We start from the raw sequence: 18,977 nt of genomic DNA, 5'->3' as shown, positions 1-18,977 counted from the left end.
GATATGTTGACTATTTTTTTTTCAATTTTCAAGGAATTTGAAACATTATAATTTTTTATTTTGGAGGAATGTAGTTTAGAGTTTAAGCAATAAGTTTTATTGAAGGAAAGGATAAACTGATGTCGTTTTTTGGACTTTTTCACAACAAGTAAAATTTTTGCTATCCATCTGAAGAAAACTTAGCCCGGTTGATAATTCTTGAAAAGATCTGTTATGAATAAACCTTTACTTTTGGTCAAACAATTTTATTTAAGAAATTATTTCAGTAATTTCACTTTTTTTTCCATAAATTTTGTCGGAAATTTTAAGAATTGTAGTTGATGTATGGTTTTCTTTAGTGAATTTTTATAAGGGAAATCATCATCAACGAACACCTAGAATAGGGCATGGGAAAACATTACGCACTGAGTATGATGCATCATGCTATAAAATTTAAACAGCATTGTTTGCATTATTCATAAAATACGAATTTTGGGATCCGATTTTCCAGGTTATTGGTGGTTTTTGGTATAACGGTATTTTTTTTAGCGGTAACAAGATTGAAGCGCGATTCAGATCTACCACGCTGATGCTATGAACGATATACGAGGTTTTCTCAATATTGTTGCACAAAAGAGGAAAACATAGCTACTGTTGAGATTTTTATTTTGTCAGTAATAGTAGCCATGTAAATTGATTCAGAAGATTTTTTTTGATTTAAGATTCATTTAAATTGTTTTTCTTTTTGTTTTTTTGTTCTTTTTGGAGGGGGCATGAATGATTCGGGGGGAGGGGGGCTGCTCCCCCTTATCTTACGCCAATGGTTAATAGTGCCAGCAAGAAACTCTGCCTGGGACATCGGTACAAATTATAACAATACTCATTTTACTGCTATGAATAGATATAAAAAAAAATCAATTGATCTCTAAATACGCCAGTACATTGCAGGTACATATTCCAGGAAGTTTTTGGAAGAATTTGAATACCTGTTGTACTCACCTAGTTACCAAACCTCGGATTTGACAATACATACGATTCTTCAAAATATAATCATGTTCTAGGGTCCAGTATTGTGATATATTCTTCTACATAGAAATGATAAATTGATCTCCGCTAACTCATGTTGAATGATTGCCGAAACTCCAGAGAGTTCTTGGAAGGCCTCAACATAATAATAGAATGAAGCCACATATTGAATTTTCAAGATTACAAGTCTTGCACACATTCTAGTTTGAATAAGAAGCAAATATAACAATAATATATTAAGGATACTAAGGGAGCATAATTTCTCGAAATAATAAAACATATTTTTTTACAAGTAAACTTCAAAAAGCAAAACCTTGTTTTACGAACTAAGTTCTCTCGTTTCACGCACTGATTCAATTTACAAACCAATCAAATTTACGAACACTTCTGATGTTAATACTAGCCTCATCAAGTTTGCGTTATATACGCTGTTATCATCAAGGTACAAGGTAGGCAGGTTCTCTATTGAATCATTTGTGAATTCTCGAAAACTTCCATGTTTGGAATATTTTTTTATGTTTTATCATTTGAAAACTGTTTAAAATCAAACTACTAAAACACACAAAATCATGGAACAGCTGAAAACAATTCAATTGTCATGTTTGGCTAAATAAGGAATCATTCTGTCCATAAATGGTACACCTTCCCTAATTTTTTTTGCTATCACTGCACTGTGTTTTATTTTCTCGATTTCATGCGCTTTTTGAATAGCGCCCAAACCGTTGATTTTAGCGATATAGTTTGTTCGGAGAAGTTTCTTGGTATATTAAAGCGCAACTTTTGACGAAAGAAGTTTTGTGATCAATCCACCTAGCAGTGAGATAGGAAAACTATTTTTTCAAAACATTTAGATAGACAAATGGTGTCTTCGGCAAAGTTGTAGAATTGGCACTTTAGAACAACTTTGTCGAAGACACAATTTTTCTATCTCTTATACTTTTTGAGATATATGCCGTTGTATGTGAATGACCCCTTAAAAACCTTCTTATTTTTATAATAACTTTTTTCCAAGATTTTTAACATTTTTTGTGTTTTCTACAAAGTTGTTTGTCATAAAAAAACCCGTGTTTTTCCTGAACATATCATCATCCTATCTTTTGAAGTAACAAAGTTATTCATGAATTACTCTTTTTTCAAGGGGTAGTTCAGGCCTCTATAACTGGCTTCGGGGCAAAATAGCGCAGACAACTCTTACAAATCATGAAAGTAACGTATCTCCCCTTTCGGCAGTTGATAAAAACTTTTGTCTATAACCGTCTTTGCATGGGTTTTTACTATCAAACAAATAAGCCTTATTCAAACAAATTCGACTGATATTTTTTTTACTTTAAGAGATAAAGAGGTGCATATTCATCAAAAACACGCGTTTTAAGGTGTTTAACAACTTTGTAGAAGACATGAAAAATGTTGAAAATCTTGTAAAAGAGTTACGAATTTTTTAACATAAAGTACACAAATTTGTATGAAAAAATCGTTCAAAATCATTTTTGTTTATTACTTTTTACTTAAATTTTTAACATGTTAAACATCTTAAAACGCGTGTTTTCGCTGAACATTGTTCCTCTCTATCTTTTAAAGTAAAATAATTATCAGTCGAATTCGTTTTAATAAGGCTTATTTGTTTGATAGTAAAAACCCATGCAAAGACGCTTATAGACAAAAGTTTTTATCAACTGCCAAAAGGGGAGATATGGTTCTTTCATGATTTGTAAGAGTTGTCTGCGCCATTTTGCGCCGAAGCCAATTATAGAGGCCTGAACTACCCCTTGAAAAAAGAGTAATTCATGAATAACTTTGTTACTTCAAAAGATAGGATGATGATATGTTCAGGAAAAACACGGGTTTTTCTATGACAAACAACTTTGTAGAAAACACAAAAAATGTTAAAAATCTTGGAAAAAAAGTTATGATAAAAAAAAAAGATTTTTAGGTGTCATTCACATACAACGGCATATATCTCAAAAAGTATAAGAGATAGAAAAATCGTGTCTTCGACAAAGTTGTTCTAAATTGCCAATTCTACAACTTTGCCGAAGACACCATATGTCTATCTAAATGTTTTGAAAAAATAGTTTTTCTATCTCACTGCTAGGTGAATTGATCACAAAACTTCTTTCGTCAAAAGTTGCGCTTTAATATACCAAGAAACTGCTTCGAACAAACTATATCGCTAAAATCAACGGTTTGGGCGCTATTCAAAAAGCGCATGAAATCGAGAAAATAAAACACAGTGCACTGCATCGCACTCAAGATCGCATTATTCTTTCTCATTATATCGTGTAACTGCTGTGTGACCAAGCATTTCTAGTGAGCAACCCTATCTCACTGCCACACGAAGCATTGCACTGCGAACGAACAAATTTTCCCACCCATCAGCCACCCACTCACTACTCATTAGCTCGCTTTCATTGCCCGCCACCACCCTAATCCAACTCATTCATCGACGTCCGTTGCATCGTGCGCACTTCCTCCTTGCCGTTTCAATGGCAAGTGAGCAAGTAACCGGGGCACGACTGTGGCAGGACCTGGTGTCCTTGTGTAGTTAACACTCCGGCCGAGGACTTCAGTTCCGCTGGTTCGCTTGTATCGGTGAGAGAGAACGAGAGTTGCTCCTTGCGTCATGTGTGGTGGTGCGTTCGATCTCTCCCGCTCCCACCTACTGCTACTGCATACGCACGTGTATGAGTGAGTGAGCGAGAGGGAGAGAGAACGAGAGAGCACCCCCGTGTCTTAATTTGCATATATTTCTATATACGAAAATAATTTTTCCTTTTAATATTTCATTCGGTGATAACTTCATTCTGGTGTGAAATAATTGCTTCGTAACTTTTTACATCATTATGCCGTCTCACTTTGTTTATGCATGCATACGCGAATCAGGCAGCGAACGCAGCGGAACCTTTTTCGGGTCGCTCCCTGGACGGGTTGGCCGCTGAGGCGGTTATCCCTTCACGGGGTCGCAGCCTACTGCTACCGTTTTGGGTGGTGGGCAAGTGTTCTCGCGATGAGTGCGTACCGAGCGCGCAAATAATTTGAAGAAGCATTTTTTGCTGAGTGCACAAGGATAGTCGCAGATTAGTGCGTGAAGCGTGGATGAAGTGCTGTAGTGTCCCGTGTCCACCAATTGAACACCATGTAGCAGGGAAGTGAAGACCGATGTCTCGACGTCGACGTCGTTCGACGATAACAACATCAACAGTCTACGTCGCCGAGACGATGACGGTCCGAATGTGCAAAATGTGAGAAGTGCGGTGTGTTTTCTGCAGGCCTTGCTCCTTGACCGTTTCTCCGGTTGGTTGTTGGTCAGCTGCGGAGGTTGTTGTTGATTTCGGGCCTCTGTCCGATTCGCAAGCAAGGATGTGTAAATCCAGGGGTTGGCGATGGCGGCAGCGAGAAGGGGTTGTGCGTGTGAACACCAGCAAGCAGAAGCAGAAGAAGAATAGGACAAGGAGAAACGTGACCCCTCTCCTGGTGGTGAAGGACTTCTGCTGTTTGGCAGTCAGTCAGTCAGCGAAGTCAAGAGCGAAAACGAAGAAAACCCGGAGTAAAGGTCGGGGTGGACAGAACGAAGAGTGCGAAGAGTGAAAGGATTGACCAAAACAAACATTCGGACGCACCCTTCAGCACAGGCCACCTGTCTGTCTGTCTGGTCATGTCGTCGTAGTGTTGTTCGCAGTGGATTCGGCAGGGAACACGCGTTCGGATTTCAAGGGATATCAACCGCAGCAATAACAACATCGGTAGATAGCCCCGCGTTTTTGGTCACCTGTTTTGCGATGATGATGATCCGTATGAAACGCGAAGCGTTTGGCAATATTTATGTTTACGCGCTACGACTACAATAAAAACATCGTCCATCCCATTTCCATCCAGCAATAAGGCTACAAAAGGGCAACAACGTTTCAGTGCTAATGGTGAGTGTTCGGAAGCTTATGGAAGCAAAATTGCAATTGCAATCCGTGTACAGCTGAAAGACGGTGTGGGGTGTGATAATTAGTTTTTATTGATTAAACACACTTGAAGCAGCCGAGGGCTCTCGGCTTGGGGCGATGAACTTGGCGTGTGGATCAGGTGTACGAAAAGGAACTCTTGAACGGAACAATAAATCCGGCCCTAGGCGGTGAGGTGTTTAAATAATGGACTGTTGGCAAAACACGACTCGAAGGACTTGGAAAATGCAGGTGTTAATGCATGCGATGAATATATATAAGTAATAGAAGAATTTCCATGTGATGTGTTAGTGATGGTAGATTTTTTCGTTTTCTGTTTCTTGCAGAATCATCTGGATGCCGAGAATTTTTCAGTAAATTTGGGAACTGATATCCAGAGCTAATTCAAGGTAAACTTTAAAATTTCAAACAGATTCTCTTAAACAGTGTCTATCGCGATGTTTCCTGGCAATTTTCCACCGTTCGATATTATTCAGTGAATTGAGAAGTAAGAACTTATTCCCATCCCATTGTTTTGAAAGTCCAGACAGTTTTTTTTTCTGAGTAATTTTGTGAAATACTTTGACTATTCGAATGATAATGACAGTGCTAGAAGTTCATGAAATCGTACAACGAATCATATTTTAAGAGCAGTTTACTGAAGGTATTTTAATCGAAATTTCAGGCAGATGTTTTTAATAGCTTTAAAAAAATTGATAAGTTTGTGTCTAATCTGCGTTTTAAACTAACACTAGGGTATCCGTCCTATTATGGAGGACTTAAGCACGGTGTTGAAGTATAAATCGTATTACAGTGCCCAAAACCTAAATATTATTGTATATTGCAATGTGAAGTGTTAAAACTATCCTTTATCTGGAGTATAGTGAAGTAAAAAAGTAAATTTTGGAATCAAACATACATTTTTTAACATAAATCTGAAGCTCTTTTTCTGTCCTATTATTGCGGTATTTCGTCCTATTATTGCGGTAGTGCCGTCCTATTATTGCGGTATACAAAAAATCATAGATTTTATTACATTCAGTATATGTTCAATGCCACACAATGTTCGAGCATTGAAATTATGCTCTCTACATGTTAATGACACTGCACGGTACTGTCAGTTTGTGTGACTTTGGACATATCTATAAAGAAAACTAATTTATTATTTTATGTCACGATTCGAAAACAAATCAACATAATCGAATTATTTTCTGCCGGTTTCGTCTCCTTTTCCGTCGTAGCTGGACAATGTTAAAGTAAATAGACAAGGTTCTTCCATCTAAGACCAGTAGTCGCTATATAATGAATTTGTTGCCTTAAGTATAACCTACAATTTTGGTGCTTTTTTCACTAGCTTTCATCAATCCAATGCAATTTCAAAAGAATGTTTCCTTGCGATCATCTTATATCTTGTTTTTCCAGCGTATTTTTGGCATGTGCTCCGATTTTCAATCAGTTTACGTGATTTTTCGGTAAAACATTATTTATATGCAATATATTTGTAAATAAGAGCAACTACAGGGTAAAAATAAACATAAATCTATTGTTTGACTAAATAAATGTATGATTGACACAAAATTGTGTCCAAAAATAGTATCCTAATAATATGATTAATGTTTCCAGCAATTACATTTAAAATGAATATTGAAATATCGAATTTTTGAATGTGATTTACAGATACCACAATAATAGGCAAAAAGATATTTTCATTGTCCTATTATTGCGGTATATGCTTATTCTAAAAAATATAGAACTTTTATTAAAAATTCAATATCCATCATGAAACTACATCCATACTGAACTGATATACCCGTTGCATATAATAATTTTGGTTTTTAAACTTAAAATACACACTTATGAAAACCCGCCCGTAGATAGAGGGACTGGTTAAAAATATAGGCTTTTCTTGATGCATCATTTCAAAATGTTCTTACAACAATCATAATCGTTTAATTTTTAAAGCATTTATCTGGTACAGCTTGGGAATACTATAAGCTTTTATCATCATCAATAAAATCCATAAAAAATAGAGTTTTCGATGTATAATGAGGGTTTAATTCTCATACCGCAATAATAGGGAATACCGCAATAATGGGCAAATTACCCTACTTGGAGATTTCAATATGTTTATTTTACAATGAAAACGCAAACGCACAATTCAAAACTCTCTTAGTGTGTATACCAAAACGTGAAATCGGATATCTCAATATGAAAAAAACTGTACTTTCTAGCAAATGTTGATCAATCTTTATATTATGGACGGGGTTGGTGGTCTGATGGCTACCTCTTCTGCTTCATATGCAGAAGGTCATGGGTTCAATCCCAGGCCCGTCCCTTTCCTCGTACTTTGTAGTTGTATATCTCTCACTTGCTTCTATCTTCCATTCTAAATATATCTCACTCAAACTATTCGTTCATAGCAAAACGCTAGAACCAGAGACGGACAAGAAACCGTTTCCCTAACGCTTCCTACTTCCACGCGCACGCCTTTCTTACACCTGATACATAGGCAGTCTGCTAACCACAAAAGCAAACCTCTCTGCCATGCCTTTCCCCCAATCCATACACTCCCGCATGAACTGACGTGGATGCAGTGGAATATACGGTCTACGTGGGAGTCAGTTCAATGCATCATCAATTCCTCCCCCTTCCCCTCATTGGTCTGCATTCTGACGTGGCAGGTGCCATTGTTGCCTAAAAATAGAAGATCACCAGCACTTATACACTGAGGATGCCTGTTAGTCCCAAGCAGTCATTCAGTTGGTTCCTTGTGTAAGTGCAGCTGATCTGGCGATACTGGAGTGCATCCACGGGCGGCTAATCAAGCTCAAGCTCAAGCTCAATGTTGATCAATCTTTATATTATAATACATTTTTAGGAATTCAATAACTCCTTTTTTATTACATGTTTTTAAAGGAATCCAGTGTCACTAATAATTATTAAGTGCTTAACATGTAAACATGTCATATAAAAACGAAAGTTTGAATACCTCATGCAAAACATGTCTCTCGGAGAGCCTATGTTGAAATACCATCGGCATTTGATTTCCCATTAGAGATAAAATCGCATTAGGAAAAGGGAATTAAGTCTCCCACCCTATTGCACATTGGGGTGTGTAATCGAGATCCATGAACGGTTTCTTCTACGATCGATTGCAAGTTGTAAGGGACTTTATATGAAAATATTCCCATAACGGTCCTACGTATATAGGAAATCCCATAGAATGTGAGACAAATATACGAATATGGTCAGTACATAACCTGTCAATTTTATTGGAACCAAAACATAAATCTCGATCAATTCTAGTTTAGAATATGCCGAAAAACTTTGCCAAGGAATGTGATTTTGGCCAACATTGATGAGTACCAAGAGGAATCTTTTTTGTTTTATTACACGGAATTTAATTCCTTTGGACACTACCCCGAGCAAAGTTGGATAACGGAATGATATCAAATGGATGACTAATTTAATTATCGCTGTTATCATTTTAAATCGAATGAAACTAAATTTGTTATCATTGTATCTGTGACAGACATGTTTGATAACAAATTGGCAACAAAAAATGTTATCACACATATTTTCCATAACATTTTTATAAAGCCTGTGTTGGTAAACGAAGCAGACAAGATGTACAATATTTAAAAAAAATGTTTGGAGCGTAAGTATAGGCCAGAACATTCATCTCTCAAAAGATTTCTGTGATTTATGGCCATAATTTAAAAAAAAAAATGATGATCATTTAGTTTCCAACTCGCACTTTTTGGCAAACAGATGAAATGCAGGCTTAGTCCTTTGGCGGAGCGGCCTGTGTCATCAGCAAATAAGGATTTTTGATATCCCTAAGGTAATTCAGATGTGAAAATACGTATATACGGGGCCTTCCTTACCCGAGTGGTTAGAGTCCGCGGCTACAAAGCAAAGTCATGCTGAAGGTGTCTGGGTTCGATTCCCTGTCGGTCCAATATTTTTCGTAATGGAAATTTCCTTGATTTCCCTGGGCATAGAGTATCATCGTACCTGCCACACGATGTACGAATGCGAAAATGGCAACTTTGGCAAAGAAAGCTCTCAGTTAATAACTGTGAAAGTGCTCATAAGAACACTAAGCTGAGAAGCAGGCTCTGTCCCAGTGAGGACGTCATGCCAAGAAGAAGAAGAAGATGTGAAAATATTGTATAACATTGGTCCCAAAACGCTGCTTTGAGGTACAGCAGCTCTTACAGTAAGTCTTTCAGACCTGGAGTTCTGATAATTATTCTAACAATGTATGTTGGAAAATTAAAGTTTTTTTCTAATTTTACAATCAAGCCTTCATGCCAAACACTGTCGAATGCTTTTTCTAAGTCTAGAAGAGCAAGTCCAGTAGAATAGCCTTCAGATTTGTTGAAACGAATCAAATTTGTTACACGTAAAAGTTGATAAGTGGTCTAATGTCCATGGCGGAATCCAGTTGGCGGATGAACAGAATTGGCAAAAATTAAATTTTCGTTGATGTAAACCTTCCTTCTGTTCAAAAAGACCTTTTCAAAAAGTTTACTGTTAAAGTAAGTAAACTTATTGGACGATAGCTAGAAGCTTCTGCAGGATTTTTGTCTGGTTTCAAAATTGGTACAACCTTAGTATTTTGCCATTTGTCAGGAAAATATGCCAATTCAAAACATTTGTTAAATATATAACCTAAGAATGGTAAGCTACTTTTTGAGAGTTTCTTGACGAGGATGTGGAAAGTTCCATCGTCGTCAGGAGCTTTCATATTTTTGATTTTTCAATAATAGTTCGCACTTCTGCCAAATCAGTCTCCCAGAAATTTTCGAAAACATTCTCTTGATTGAGAATGTTATCGAAGTCCTGAGTAAATTGATTTTCTATTGGACTAGTAAGTCCTAAATTGAAGTTGTGCGCGCTTTCAAACTGCATAGCAAGTTTTTGAGCTTTCAATGCCGGTATTGGATTCTGAGAGTTTTTAAAAATTTTAGATAATTTCCAAAAGGGGGTCCAATCGAGAAATTTTATTTCCAAAATGTTTGTTTCCTAAGGTGAAGATGAATTGAAGCCAAACCCCAAATTTTAAGAGCGAGTGAAGGAAGAGCCCATGTTCAACACTCATTTAACATCGTTAAAACTTGTGTTATCTCTAGCAATCTAGACGAGATTGACGCTTCTTCAGCTGTCGGAAGTTTTTCTGACCATATGTTTGCGACAGTTGGAGTGATATAAGAGAATATAAATATAAATTAGTCGCCTCGACCTGTTAACTACATTGTTCGGCGTACATAACAGTGTTATCGATCATTAGTCGAGGAGACAAATTTTTGCACTCAAGAACACTCGCAAATAGGGGCCCAGTTAGCCGTAGCGGTAAACGCGCAGCTGTTCAGCATGACCAAGCTGAGGGTCGTGGGTTCGAATCCCACCGGTCGAGGATCTTTTCGGGTTGGAAATTTTCTCGACTTCCCAGGGCATAGAGTATATTCGTACCTGCCACACGATATACACATGCAAAAATGGTCATTGGCATAGTAAGTTCTCAGTTAATAACTGTGGAAGTGCTCATAAGAACACTAAGCTGAGAAGCAGGCTCTGTCCCAGTGGGGACGTAACGCCAGAAAGAAGAAGAAGAACACTCGCAAATGGTCACTGAAAGGATTCTACCCCATTACCCCGAATCCCATTACCCCGAATTCCATTAACCCGAACGCCATTACTCCGAATTCCAAAATCCCGAACGACCCATCACACCGAATGACATTACCCCGAATTCCAATATCATGGTGAAATGTCATCAATATCATCATGTCAAGATAATTGTGAATTCGGGGAAATAGCATTCGGGGTGATGGAATTCGGGGTAATGGTATATTCGGGGTAATGGAATTCGGGGTAATGGGGTAGAATCCACTGAAAGTAATACCATGCTTACCTTACACTGTGTACAACAATTGTGATTTTTAGATGGTGGTAATCAGTACATGATGTCTCTGCTTTTCAGTCCAAAGCTGAACTGAAAAGGGTCCCAGACATTTTTCACATTATTCGTAATAGTTGCCATTCATTTTCTGATACTTTTGGAGATTGGAATGATAAAAACATAAGTATTCCAAAATTCCCACATTAGGCAACATCCCCATTTTGGCAACATGAAAATCACGCGTTGTTGCCAAAATCGGTAAGACACTGTAACCAAATGTACATCGCATGTTTTCTCACTAGAGATTAGTATTTGCTCCATATTTTCATATTCGGTGGTCTAGCGATAAAGTTTCGATTTTTTTACTTTTTAGTTATATTTCACACTAAAATCTATGGAAATTTCTTTTTTTGACCCATTTCGGCTTTAGAATAAACTTCCGATTAAGAAGATATGGACCAAAAACTGATATCTAACGATTAAAAAAATTGATATTTTTGAAGAACTTGGCTGCTACCGCAGAACGAAAAAAAATGAAAGAATCGCAATAAATAAAACAAATGCGAGTTTTTCCGGTTAGCTTCACACAGTTCCATTTGGCCTAGTTCAGGGTGTCTACTACCTGGAAAAACCAGGAAAACCTGGAGTTCTCAGGAAATTTCGGCTACACTAAGGGAAATTATTTTGAATCAGTACATGGTAGACTATGTCATTTTTGGGACACAAAATGACCTCATTCAAAAAAAATTCGGCTGCGCCGCTATCAAAACGCCAGTTGACATGTTCAGTCCTTAGTTGATCAGCATAAAACATGTTTGGACAAGGAATAAGAACTTAAGATTGCCATATTGGTAAAGGCAAGTACAGTTCCAGTTGGGTGTCGTTCATGAGCAGTTAATACATTGAAAACATTAATATTTTTATGAAAACTGTTTGTTTGCCTGTTACGCAAAAATGATAAACTTTATAGGAAAAGAGCAACAAATTCAACAGGCACAAAAAAAAAAAAGAAAATTTCTCAGGTAAGCAAAAATTTTTAGAGTCTTGATAACTGTTTTAATGCAAGTTTATATTTTTGGTAAAGGCAAGTTTATATTTTTGGTAAAGGATTCCTCATTAAGTTCCTCCAGAAATTTCTCTTGGAATTTCTCCAGCATTCCATCAAAATATTGTTGTTGCGTTTCGTATATTTCTCTAATAAATTTTCAAATACAATTTCCTAATCTCCATGTATACTTAAAATCTATAATAAAAAATCAAAACATCGGTTCGAATTTCTTCAAGTAATTTCTTCAAAACATTTTGTAGGATATTATTTAGATATTCTTATGTTTTTTTCTGTCATCTTAACAATTTATCAAGAATATTCTAGGAAGTCTAATCAAAAATTTAGGAGGGCTTTCAGAGATCCTCGTAAGAATGCATCAAGGCGTACTTAGAACTTACACAAGTTTCATCTGAGGTTACTCTTGGGTGCTTATTTCCAAATTTCAGATTTAAAAAATAATCTTCAACACAATCTCAAAGATTTCCTCGAAACTTTCTTGAATGGCTGCAGAATATATTTGAAGACTTCATTGAGAAATTTTGGTGATTTTTGGAGAAAAATTGGAGGAATTCCTGAAAGAATTCCCAAATCTTGAAGTTGCTCTAAATGGGAATGCTGTAGTCCAAGGGAAATCCATGAAATATTTTTTGGATAGATGATTCCTGATATGGTTATCCATAGAAAAAATCCAGACTGAATTGTTGAAGGTATCTAAATCAAAATTCTTGAAAAAATTACTTTAAAAGGTAGTGTAAAATCTCAAAACAAACGCTTGAAGATATATCCCGAGAAATTCCAAAAAAGGCTTTGGAAATATATTTAGGTCTGTTCAACTTAGGAATTAAACTCTCATCTCGTGATTCCTGCTAGGTTTCTTTTAGCATACATAATTCTTTTATTAGTTAGAGGTATCTTAACTTCGTATTTGTAATTCGATAATTTGCTACTTGCCCTGATTTCCCTAATATATCATTTATAGGAAAACATACAAAACGTTCTCAAGAAAAATATTGTGGGTATGTCGCTGATGTCCATAAATCTGAATTCCATTTTAAGGGAAAGGGCATTTTCCCCTTAAGGTGAAGATGAATCGAAGCCAAAGTTCAAATTTTCAAGAGCACGGATCTGGAGAACCAAACATCCGTTTGAGCTGAAAACCTAATCGATTGGTCACCACCAGCTTGTGACCAATCGATTAAGTTTTCAGCCTGAACGGATGTTCGGTTCTCCAGATCCGTGCTCTTGAAAATTTAAACTTTCGCTTCGATTTATCTTCACGTTAAGGTTAAATAAATTATTTTTTCATATCTGACTTACATGATTAAAGGCACTTTCAGATCATTGAATTAAATCAAATTTTGAGTGTTGAATTTTGATAAACATTCTTGATTTTCATGGCAATCAAATATAAATCATCAATTTTGTTGATTTTTTTTTCTTATGTTTACACGTTAAGAACAAAACAGATAATTGTTTGTTATTGAAGAAGAAAAAACTTTGAAATTTATTGTTAAATAAATTTATTTTTAAGGATGCTATCATTAAAAAAATGTTTTAAGTGTTCAAAAATTAATCATTCGTATATTTTCGGATTTTTTGGTGGTGTTGGTGATTTGACTGACCAGTACAAATAATTAAGTTATGATTTTTGTTTTCGAATTTTGAACTTAATATTTCGTTCATTGGAATGCACGTGGCCCCTTAAAGCGTTTGGTCCACTCTGACTGAATCGAACGTTAGTCGATTTTTATTAAACATTTTGTGAGTAAATTTGTTACATTGTGCATATTCGTCAAATCTAATCGAGTTGAAATGGAGCTAAGAAAACTTAACATTTAAAGAGAGATAAATATTTTTTGTTGTAATTTGTCTCCTTTGACCTAACTTTGACTTTTGGATAAATAAAAAAACAGCAGGGATAATTCCATGTATTCTATGAAACAAAACATGCATACATTACATATTCTTCCAGAAAATTGTCTAGGATTGCCTCTATATGGGATATCCACACCGGTTTAGAGCAGTTACTAAACACATTCTAACGCTAACGCTAACTTTTGTTTCGTACAAAATTGGAATACCACTTGAACTCAAAACCATCGCTCTGGCACCGGAAACTTGGCCACGTGGAATACGCTTCCGAGAATTTGAAAGTGTTGGGAATAAGAAACAGTTTTTTTTGGAGGCCGAAAGCTGTGACACCCAACCCAATCATCCAGACCGAGACACCGATAGCATCGTCCATCCTTCCTCGTTAGTTTCCGAAGAGTTAACGACAACTGCTACGTCCGTGCATCACGCTATATCTCACATCATTCCGCCATCGTTCCCCGTTCCGCCATCGCCCACCGTTACGCCGTTCCCGAGAGCACCTATCGTTCCACTTACTAGTTACTACCAAAACGTCGGCGGAATGTGTACGAAAACTAACGATTTTCACTTACTGATCGCTTCTTGTGACTATGACGTTATCGTGCTGACGGAAACGTGGCTTCGCAGCGATGTGAGGAACACTGAACTGTCGTCCGACTATAACATCTATCGATGCGACCGAAGCAGTATGACTAGTCGTTTCCAAAGAGGAGGGGGAACACTCATCGCTGTCAAGAAGTCTATTGCTAGCATGGCTGTTCAGCTGAACAGATCTGACTCGTTGGAACAGGTTGCTCTAAAAGTATCCTCGTCGAACAAATCCGTCTATGTTTGTGGAATCTATTTGAGACCCAACAGCGATCCCGGTAAATATGCCGCACATTCCGATTGTGTTGAACAAATTATCAACAAAACAAGTTTCGGCGATTCTGTAGTGATTGTTGGTGACTACAATCTGCCACATTTACTATGGTCATACGATGACGACATCAACTCCTACATTCCGACGAATGCCTCGACTGAGCAGGAGCTTTCTTTTGCTGAAAACATGATCGCTACTGGACTACAGCAGATTTGTAACGTGCGTAATTCCAACGGCAGATTGCTCGACTTGGCTTTTGTAAACAGTAGTGAGGTGGAACTACTTGAAGCGCCATCAGCTATTTTACCAACTGACCGTCATCATAAACCGTTTGTGCTACGCCTAGCCACGCGTAGTGCCAGCGAGAATCTAGACGTTGCAGTAGGCCAAGATTTTGATTTTCGACGATGTAACTATGAAGCCGTTATTGATGATCTACATCTGTTGAACTGGGATGAAATCTTCAACGAAGCGGTCGATACTTTCTACACATTAGTATTCGGAATCATTAGCAGGCACACTCCGTTCCGCAGAACTAATCCTCAGCGGTCGAACTATCAGCCATGGAGGAATTCGGATCTTCGACACCAAAGAAACGTTCTTCGCAAAGCTCGCCGTCGCTTCTTACGCCATCGCAATGAAGACAACAAGAGTTTTCTCCGTAGTCTTGAATCTGAGTCCAACGAATGTGTGTCTTCTTTGTTCCGTGAGTATATTTTTCGTATTCAAGATAAGGTCAAGGCCGATCCTTCCTCTTTTTGGCGATTTTTCAAAAGTAGGAAAGATGTGCAGGCAATCCCATCCGAAATGTCGTACGGCGACTCATTAAGTTACGACATCGAAGGGTCTGTCGAACTTTTCGCCGACTATTTCAAATCCGTTTATAACGTTGAAACTCCATCGGATCCACATGAGATGCCGTCTTTCGACATACATTTACCGTTTCCAACGTTTGCCGTGGCAGAAGTCGTAAGTGCTCTCAACTCTGTCGAACCTTCCAAGGGTCCTGGACCTGTGAACTCCCTCCGGTCTTCATTCAACGTTGCGCTGAAGTATTTGGACCACCTGTTTGTCGGTTGTTCAACCTGTCGTTGTCGGAAGCTGTTTTTCCGGATGCTTGGAAAGTTGCTGCCATAACGCCCATTCACAAAGCCGAAAATATCCATGACGTGAAAAACTATAGACCCATCTCGATTCTCTGTTGCTTAGCTAAGACACTGGAACTCTTAGTTCACAGTAGAATGTACGCTGTGGCTATGCCAGTAATATCGCAATATCAGCACGGCTTCGTGAAGATTCGGTCAACAGCTTTGCTAGTGGTTTTTGCTAGTGCTGTGAACTCTAGCTTGGAAAAACGCTGCCATGTGGCGTTTACGTAGATTTTTCCAAAGCTTTCGATAAGGTGCCCCATGAATTAGCAATGCGTAAACTTGAGCAGCTAGGATTTCCCGACTGGTTGGTCAAGTGGCTACGATCATATCTACGAGACAGAACCGCCTTTGTTAATCTACGATCCACCAAATCAACTAGTTTCGCTACTCCATCTGGCGTGCCGCAAGGTAGCCACCTCGGTCCTTTGATTATCATTTTGTTCATCAACGACTTGAGTCATCGACTGAACTCGAAGCACCTTATGTACGCAGACGATTTGAAATTATACCGTATCATCAGTTCCATGGTCGACTGTGCTGCTCTTCAGCAAGACATCGACGCTGTAGCACGCTGGTGCGTAATGAACGGGATGGAAATGAATGCGTTGAAGTGCAAAGTGATAAGCTTCACTAAATCACGGTTGCAGTTGAGCTTCAACTACACTGCAAATGGTGTCAGCTTTGAACGTGTAACGTCGAAAAGACCTGGGAGTGATAATGGATCGTAAGCTGAATTTCGCTGAACACATCTCAAAGACAACAACGAAAGCTTTCACTATGCTGGGTTTCATTCGTCGTAATGCATCCGACTTTCAAGATGTGTACGCCCTGAAGAGCGTTAATTGCGCAATCGTTCGCAGCCTTCTCGAATATGCTGTTCAAATCTGGGCACCATATCAAGAAACGCATATTACTCGCATAGAAAAGGTGCAACGTTGTTTCATGCGTTTTGCGTTACGGAGCCTACCATGGAACGATCCGCTCAGACTGCCTCCTTACGAGAACCGCTGTGAACTTATCAAGCTCGAGCCTTTGCGAACACGTCGTGTATTTCTCCTAAGAATGTTTGCTTTCGATGTCTTGACGAATCGGATTGATTGCCAACAAGCGAACTTTTTTGTTCCGGCTCGGAGATCCCGCCCACGTTCGTTGTTCTGGACCGCAAGACATCGTACGGTATTTGGACAAAATCACCCGATGGAAAGATGTTTTAACTTGTTAAATGTTGATGTTTTTGACTTTGATGTGAGTAGAAATAAGTTCAAAGCTAGAATAAGATTATTGCATTAGATTAAGACCAATACAGTTTGTACAGCAATGCTGAAGACGAAGTAAATAAATAAATAAATAAATAAATACATTCCCCTGAAGAAAGCGCTAGTTCTTGAAGCCTATCAAACCCCGTGCGGATGATGATGATGATGATGATGATGATGATGATGATGATGATGATGATGATGATGATGATTATTTAGCCACCATCAGCGCAAGGATTACCTATGGCTGCAGAATCATACCGGGATGGAATGATCTATCTGATGGTTTGTTGTAGCAGGGCTAGTTAATATCGTTGAAGACCTTTGGAAGACAACACTAAGGCTGTTTTCTCATGATAAAAGGCTGGCGACCCCACGCACTTTCATCCAGTCAACAGTTCAATTAACTCCCTTAGGCTACCCCTCCCCAATACCCAATATATAGTAATATATCATATATAGTGTTATTAAAGTATCTTACTCTTTGAGGATAATCCTCACATGTTTCATGGAATGTTTAAAAGCAATTGGTCATCGATTGTGCAGTTTGTCGCTTCTGAGTTTAGAGCATTATCCGCACTCGAGCACCAATGGCCCTCAAGCAATCACAAACCATGTGAGATTCAATTGAAACAAACTCATCGGATACACCTTTCAGCTGAAACGTCTCCTTATCTGTGAACCATTTAAGAAGGATGATGAGCGACCCACGATCCATCGGGTACTGTCGATACTTAGTTGCAATAACTCCATAATAGAGCGGCCTACAAATCACATCCAGAATTGAACGAATTACACAAATTGCTTGAACTATTCGTCATGTTTCTATACTAGGCAAAATAAAACAATTTTCAGAAAATTGATGGAGCAAAACATTTTTGCTTCCGTTTTTAATCACCGCACACTTCTCTCATCAAACCCCGTGCGGAAGCGACAAATGTCGTATGAGAAAAACATTATACTATTGATAATCGTTTATCGTTGTGCCCAATAAAATGTGGCTAAATTATCTAGCAATTACAGAAAAACTGGATGAAGTAATACGCACTCAACACCGGATTGATAGGTAAAATATGAATGCCGCATTCGAAAACGAGTGTGTCTCGTGCCTTAAACGGTATTTTTTGACGAGCTGTCAAATCAACATCTTCTCCAGCACCAAATTTTTGGCTTCACTTCAGTTGTTCAAGGATGACAGCCGTTTCAGTCCTGTGACTAAACACGGATTTCACGCCAACTCGACAAAGGAATTTGCAGCATCCCTTCAGAATTCAATGAAACTTTCTGGTTGTGAAGGCTATGTGAAACTAAGATACTTTACATGGTTTGCTTTTTTCTTTTTGTGAAGTTTTTATTTTATCGAAAAAATAAAAAAAACATTTTCTACACTGAAAAACAATGATTCAAAATTATAAAATCGATTTAAAAAACGGCCATTTCAGATTTTGATCGTTTTTAGGCAAAAAGTTTCGCAATTAAGTTTACTAAAAGTTGTCCATACATTGCAATTTTTTTTTCAAAGATTTTGGAAGTTTTTGAAAGAATCGTTGAAACCATTTTTTTTTGAGAATCTTTGAATGAATTGTGGATTAATCCCTTAGATAAACCATGAAGCTTTTTTTCTGAAGAAACCCGATAGAAATAGTAAATTTTTGATATCACTGGAAAACTACTGATAGTATACTCCAGAGAGGCTCTGGATATATTTTTGTAGTTATTCTTATATTATTCTTCAAGAGAATCCCAGGGAATATCTCTGGAGAAACCTCTTGCAGTATTATTGAAGGAAGCATTGGAGGTCTATAGATGGGAATTCTGAGAGTAGTTTCAAGAATCAAGAAGGATTTCTTGTTAGTTTACATGCAGATATTCAAGGAGGAATCTTTGGACGAATTCTTTAACAACTTCGTCTTAAGCCCGTTGGAGATTACTGAATGTCGTTTTTG

General features: G+C 37.7%; 1 long non-coding RNA gene across 1 annotated transcript in view; it reads left to right on the top strand.

The window, feature by feature from the left end:
* The first annotated feature begins 3,850 nt into the window (after positions 1-3,850).
* LOC110676764 overlaps positions 3,851-18,977 on the top strand; it is a 298,353-nt gene continuing 283,226 nt past the window's right edge. The window contains exons 1-2 of the long non-coding RNA XR_002500700.1: positions 3,851-4,919; positions 5,282-5,344. This is a non-coding gene — a long non-coding RNA (uncharacterized LOC110676764). The remainder of the gene's footprint in view (positions 4,920-5,281; positions 5,345-18,977) is intronic.

Source organism: Aedes aegypti, chromosome 2 (genome assembly GCF_002204515.2).
Source record: "Aedes aegypti strain LVP_AGWG chromosome 2, AaegL5.0 Primary Assembly, whole genome shotgun sequence".
Lineage (NCBI taxonomy): Eukaryota > Metazoa > Arthropoda > Insecta > Diptera > Culicidae > Aedes > Aedes aegypti.
Note: the sequence above shows the minus strand (reverse complement) of the source record. Positions and strands in the feature narration are given on the sequence as shown.